Genomic DNA, 6,729 nt, shown 5'->3' with positions numbered 1-6,729 from the left:
AATGATAGATTAGGGTGGAGGTCGGGATGAAAAGGAGTTTTTGTTATTTAGGGTAAAAGAAAAACAACAACAAATTTCACTTCCATCTACATTTGTACACAATTAAGGAAATCATTGCAGCGGATCCTTGTCTCGCCGCTCAGTCGCAGCCGAGACGAAAGGCGCAAGGCGAAGATGAACGTTTGCTGCAAGAGTCAGGAGACAGATAGAGAATAGAACATCAAAGATGTCCCGAACAATTATCTCAGGAATACAAGACGGCTGTTTGCTAAACAAGTTTGCATAACACCAATTACGGTCTTTGTAGTATTGTCATTTCACGATGTGGCGACCTCTTCAGGACCTATAATATTGGTCTGGATTGGTGACGATGGTCACCGATCTGTTCTGGTTCATCTAGATCTCCACTTTGTTAGTAAATTTTAGAGGTCACTCACTATAGAATTATAGTTTTATCATTGACAGTGACTAATGAAGTAAAGGCGTGAACAGTTTCTGAACTGATAATTCAGCGGAATAATACTAGAGGCCGATACCAAGTATACAATATATTACAAATATATGAAATACTTTCCTTCTGCAACTTAGTAAATTATGTTCTTGCTATGGCATGATTGCATGTTCATACATAATTATGAACAGGCGCGGTAGCATTTTCCCAGTGTGTTTGTTTGTTGTTGTTTTTTACCTAATTATTTCTTACACAAAAAAATCCGGGACAAAATCGCCATTTTTTAAATTAAAACTATTCATGTAAATGAGTTATCGATGAATCAATGCATTTGTTTTGCTACAAAAACGACAAATCAATAAATTATGAGGGCGGAGGAATAGGAGTATGAAAATGAGAATAAGAAAAACAAGATGACGAAGAAGAAGAAAACAATAATAAGAAGGAGAATTAAAACTAAAATAGAAACGGGAAAAATGATGAGGGGGGAATATAAAGACTGTAAATAAAGAAATTGAATATGACGACGAATACAAAATCCTTCACTATTGCAATGTATATTATTAACGAATTACCACGCATCATCTTCGGGACTTAATTTTGAATTGGAAATTTTGACGATTTTAACTCTGAAAATAAAAAAATGCACCATAAATGAAAAAGGAGAAGTTCATTGTACTGGTCACTCTGAAGTACGTGTACATGTGTCATCAGGCATCTCTGATGAACAATCATTAAAAAATTACAAAATAAAAAGTACTAGTTATAAGATAAAGAATGACAACAAAATATCTAGTTCTTGTATTCGTGTTATACTGCTTTGTATAACCATGATAACGTGCGTGTCAGGATATAACTCTTAAAATGGGCAATTTGAAATTACAATACATCACGATAAAGAGCCTTCTAAAATGCATCCAAAGATATGAAACATTTTGTAATTGGCAATTCAACTTTCCCTAAACGATCTTAAGGGAACATTTAAGACATGAGATGTCTTGTTTTCTTTCTTACAAAGAACGGCTTATTAAGCCCCTTTATGAGACCGTTTTGCCTTCTTTACAAATGAATTTATGGGGTCGTGAAATTATGACGAGAATTTGTACTCTGCCAAGCATGAAGTATACCGAACGGTGAATGGTCGTTAGCGATGTTTGATATTATGATGGTCTATAACTACATTTTTTTCTATACGCGCTGTGTGTCAAGAAAACAAGACAGAGAGGGTTGTTGATGTTGATGGGTGGGGGAGGAGGGGGGGGGGGGTAAGAGTTGACAGGGAATGAGAGGGGATGATCGCTGTGGTTTATTCCAATTCGTCTGATGCCAATTCGTCCAATTGCCAACTCTTCTATTATCAGTTGGTCTACCATCATTTCGTCCACTATCCACATGGTAAAATGTCATTTCATCCAATCACCATTTCGTCTAATAACTAGTTGTTCCAATAGCCATTTAGTCCATATACCATTTTGTCAAATTGGACTAAGTATGAAGTGCAAAATGAATGAAAATAAATGGATATTAGACCAACAGGTTATGAGACAAAATTTTCATACACAAAATGGTGATTAGACGAAGTGAGAATTGGACCAAATGGTTGATAGAGAAAATGTTGATGGACGGAGTTGCATTAGACTAAATGAAAGAAGACCATTTGGTGAATTGACGAATTGGCAGTAGACGAACTGGCAATTTACCATCGCTGTTATGGTTATTGGAACTTGGATCAATCAGGATGCTTTTTATCGATTTTTCAATTTTCATCAACAGCATAATAAAACTAAAGACTCTTAACAGCATTTGATATAAATTCACTTCAAAGTTTACTGCTGATGTTCAAGTATGCAAAAACATGCTTCCACCTTCATTCCACAATGTTATACAATGAACACATCTATTCATTCATACCCTACACGTAACTCTTTGAATTTTCATTTAATCAACCCCAGAATATGCACAGAGATCCATTAGACACCACGGTCCCGATTTATGGAACTCCCTACCAGAGTCTATAAAAAGATGCGCATCTCTTTACTCATTTTAGGCAAATGTTAAATCCATGTTATTATCAGAATATTTGAAGTAAGTTTTCTGTGTCAGTATTTCGGTTAATCATTACATCCTTCTTCCTTTGATTTGATAATCACCAAATACTCTTCCATGACCATCATCATCATCATTTCCATGGCCTTCACTTTCACCATTATCACCATAATCCTCATTTTTATCATCTCCATCTTCATAATTATAATGATGACCAAACATTACCATTCTTGCTTTACAAATGTATTAATTTATTTAGTGAGTTTTATTCCGGGGTTGTCAATTTTCAAGCAATCTGCTTATAATGACAATCCTTCTTCTGCAAACTGTAAATGTTGAAATTATTTGATAGTAGATCATATTTGTTTATAATGACTATTTCATTTAGTCTTTTGTTTTCTTAATGATTGATGCCAAAAACGAGTTACCAATATGTTATGTTTGTTATGTAATGAAAAATGTATTATATACGAATGTTATGAATGCAGAAAAAAACAATAAATCAAATCAAATCAAATCAAATGCCATATTCCCTTCGTTTCTCTGTTTTAAACAATTATCATCAACATTGAGGGTATGAAAATCAATTCAGTAATCGAGCTTATATTATTTCATTTGATTGAAATATTCCATAAACTTTTGTAAATTTGATGTGTTTTCGAGAGAAGGTTGGCGTTACATCTACCAAATATCTAGACTGACCTTAACACACAAACATGACATAGTGCATAGTCGTAAAAAAATGATGTGCATTTATGAATATGAAATTTCTCTTTGAAATAATATCATAACGCATATATCCACTTGATAAATTATAAATCTGTACGGATGCACTATAAATCAAGAATATGGAACATATTAATGATGAAATATCATGACCGTTGGATATAAAGGCAATTTCTCCACAAATTCGTGAAGGTCAAGGCGCCATCATCGTGTTCAGGCAGCGTATTGTCAATGACCACAATCATCTCCTACGATTCCGGAAATTATCTTCAATCAATTTTAAAGGTTTTTATTTTGCTAATTTTATTACTATGAATTCTTTGATTTTCTTTTTTTTTTCATTCTTGGGTACAAAGGTGAACATTGGTTTTATTTCTATGGAAATCCCATATTAAATATGAGGACAACATTTCCTCATTCATGTCAGTATCATAAAGCAGGCATAATCAATCAATTGGTGAGTAACTAGGCCTACATGTATATTTGTCTACATTAGCTCCTCAAATCAAATTCAAGGGTTACGATTATTCATTATCAGGGACTCCACTGAGCACGAAAGTTTCCATCTAAGCCGGAGGAGTTTTGATTTGCAATCAATTAATAACCTCATTAACTTGTTATATCTTGAAATAACACTATATTGTATGAAATTTAGGATCAGAAACCCGTATACTTTCACGTGTTTCATGATCTATTGACGTTATAGATTAATGGGAAATCGAAAACGATTCTGCAATAAATAAAACAAAAGGATTAATTCAAATTCTTATCACCTACGTGAGGCTTGTAAATCACCCTTAGACGTTGGCTATTGCGAGAATGAAGTTTCGATAAAATGAAAAGAGTGAATAGGTAAAAAGCCAATAAAGGTATAAGTGCCGGATGAGTACCTCATTTCTTTTCTAGACCATGTCACCATATCAAAAGTTTGCATAGTATCTTTGTATTTGTATTTTGCATTCATAAAAACAAGTACCTTTGATAACTACGCACGCAACCAGAAACTGTTCAAAATTATATTAATAATTATTTTTTCCTTGTAAAGAAAGAATGGCCCTTTTGATTAGTTGTCGTTTGGGCAACAAATTAATAGAATTTGGATAAAAAGTTATAACTTTACAGAGAGTTATGATACACCAAATTTGTCTAAGCTTGTATTTAATTGTTAATTGATTTTATTTATTTATATACAAGAGAAAAACACTCAAATGTAAATGTTTTATAAAAGAAATATTGCGGATAGCCCTTTTCAGCGGCATTAGCATAATTCAACTGTTTTTCCTTGCGTTCCAATATTTTACATGACCGTGAATTCATATTGCGGATTTTGAATTGATTTGTACATACTGTGCTTAATTTTTAAAGTCGGAATGACGAATTGAGTAAATGAGTAGAATTAGATACCATGACCGTGCCGGCAAGTAATTATTGTCTGTTCCATTGCTTGTGTTGATCTCATTTAACACATTGAGGGTTTGAATAAAATCATGTATGTTGTGTTCCGAAGAAAATGGAGGAAAGTGCCATATCTAATTTGATTTATGCAGTGAACTTCTCTGAGTATTTTCATTGCAAGATTTTAGTCAAAATTAGCACGATACTCTTTAAAAAATACTACAAAGAATCACAGATTCAATAAATATTGCGTTGTTTTTATCATCATTTTCAATCCCATCTACATCGCTTATAAACGTAATTTCTGAGCATGGTGACATGGGAAATATGGAAGAAACTATTTCAAAGCTTTGGGAAACGTTGACTTTAATATTATTATCATAATTATGAGAAGTCGTGGTCTAGTGGTTTGACTCTTGTCTTTCAATCTGAGGGACGTGGGTTCGTTTCCCAGCCATGGTGTGTTTTCCTTCTGCAAGAAATTTACCCACATTGTGTTGCACTTAACCCATGTGACGTGAACGGGTACCAGGTATGAAGAAATTCCTCACATGCCAGAGTGCTTGTAGGCAGCACTGCTATAGTCGGGCAAATAGTAATAACACTATTATAATGCGCAGTTGAATAAACAGTACATATATAAATGTATAATGCATTACAAGTAGAAATACATACAAGTATGGGAAAAGCTTACAAATGTTTGCCTTGCAGCTGGTTTTTCGTTCTTGTTTTTGTTGGGATCATATTTTGAATGTTAGGAGATCAGAGATCGATATTTTACAATGACATTCTTTACCATGACGTCCTTCCATAAAACTTTTTAAAAAATGCTTTCATCTTTTCTTCCAAGTTCCAATGAAGCTAAACTTGGTATACAATTATTTTTGTTTCATTGATTTTTGTCGTTTTTCCTTGGATTTCAGTTATTTGACCGGGAGTATGCTATAAGTTTGATTTCTTCTTAGCATTAAGATATCTTAATAGACTTTTGTTAATTTGACATATTTTGCGCAAATGAGTGGAAACAAACTACAAGCTTCGTTCAATTCGTATGTTGTCTTCGAGGACTACATTTTGAAATATTCGCCACATTTCATGCATGAGACGTGGTATTTATACCAGCAAAAATATTAGGGATACTTTTTTTCCTTATTTTTAAAAATACTTTACTTAGTATTCGCCATTTAAAATGCTAACTTTTTTAATATACATGTGTTCAATTATCGAACATTATTGTAAACGGTACTCGTTATATCGGATTTCATATTGAATTAATATACAATTGTATTATAGTTTAGTCTACCCTGTACTATCCACTCATTTTTAACTCCACTCGATCCGTTTAAATCTCATCGAAATTCATCTGAGTACCTCAGACGTTAACTGATAGTAAATATGGCTTGCCTCCTGAAGCGAGATGACAGTGATATGTGGGCGAATCTTGATAGGTGCGTTAATTAGAAAGGGCGAGGCGAAAGTAAATCACTCTCTTAGGCATAGCATGAAGCTGAATATGAACAAAATAATTTCAAAACAAATATTTCAAGTGGGGAAAACAAGAAATGAACAAAGACATTCAGAAAGAAAGAGAGATGGGTTCAACGAGTTGATATCGAAATGATACATTTAAGTCGAACACATCATGACCCCCTCGGGCACAATGTTTGTATCAATTACTAACAATTACTGAATGAAATGTTGCAGTTGTAAAGAGCGAGATAATATTCAGATATTTGTCAGTTTACAAATACTTAACAACAGATTTTGAAGCCATTCGTTACTGATTTCTTTATTACCAAAACGAAATTTTACCCCAGATATGTTCTACTATGCATTTGATACAACTTTCCCTACAACTCCCATCAATGTCTGAATGTTATCCTTTTAAAGAAAATTCTCACCATGACTTTGTATTTGCAAATTGTCCCAATTCAGATTTTCTCTTAACGTAGTTAGACAGTGTGAATAAGAATTATATCTACAATTTTAGCAGTACCGTTGGCTTAGGTTTACATTTTATTAAAAATCATCGTTCATGGATCAAACCATTATCAACTTAGATTTGTAATAGTATAATGTTTTTTTTCATACATGCACTCATTTGTCCGTCA

This window comes from Lytechinus pictus, chromosome 3 (genome assembly GCF_037042905.1).
Source record: "Lytechinus pictus isolate F3 Inbred chromosome 3, Lp3.0, whole genome shotgun sequence".
NCBI classification, from domain to species: domain Eukaryota; kingdom Metazoa; phylum Echinodermata; class Echinoidea; order Temnopleuroida; family Toxopneustidae; genus Lytechinus; species Lytechinus pictus.
Note: the sequence above shows the minus strand (reverse complement) of the source record.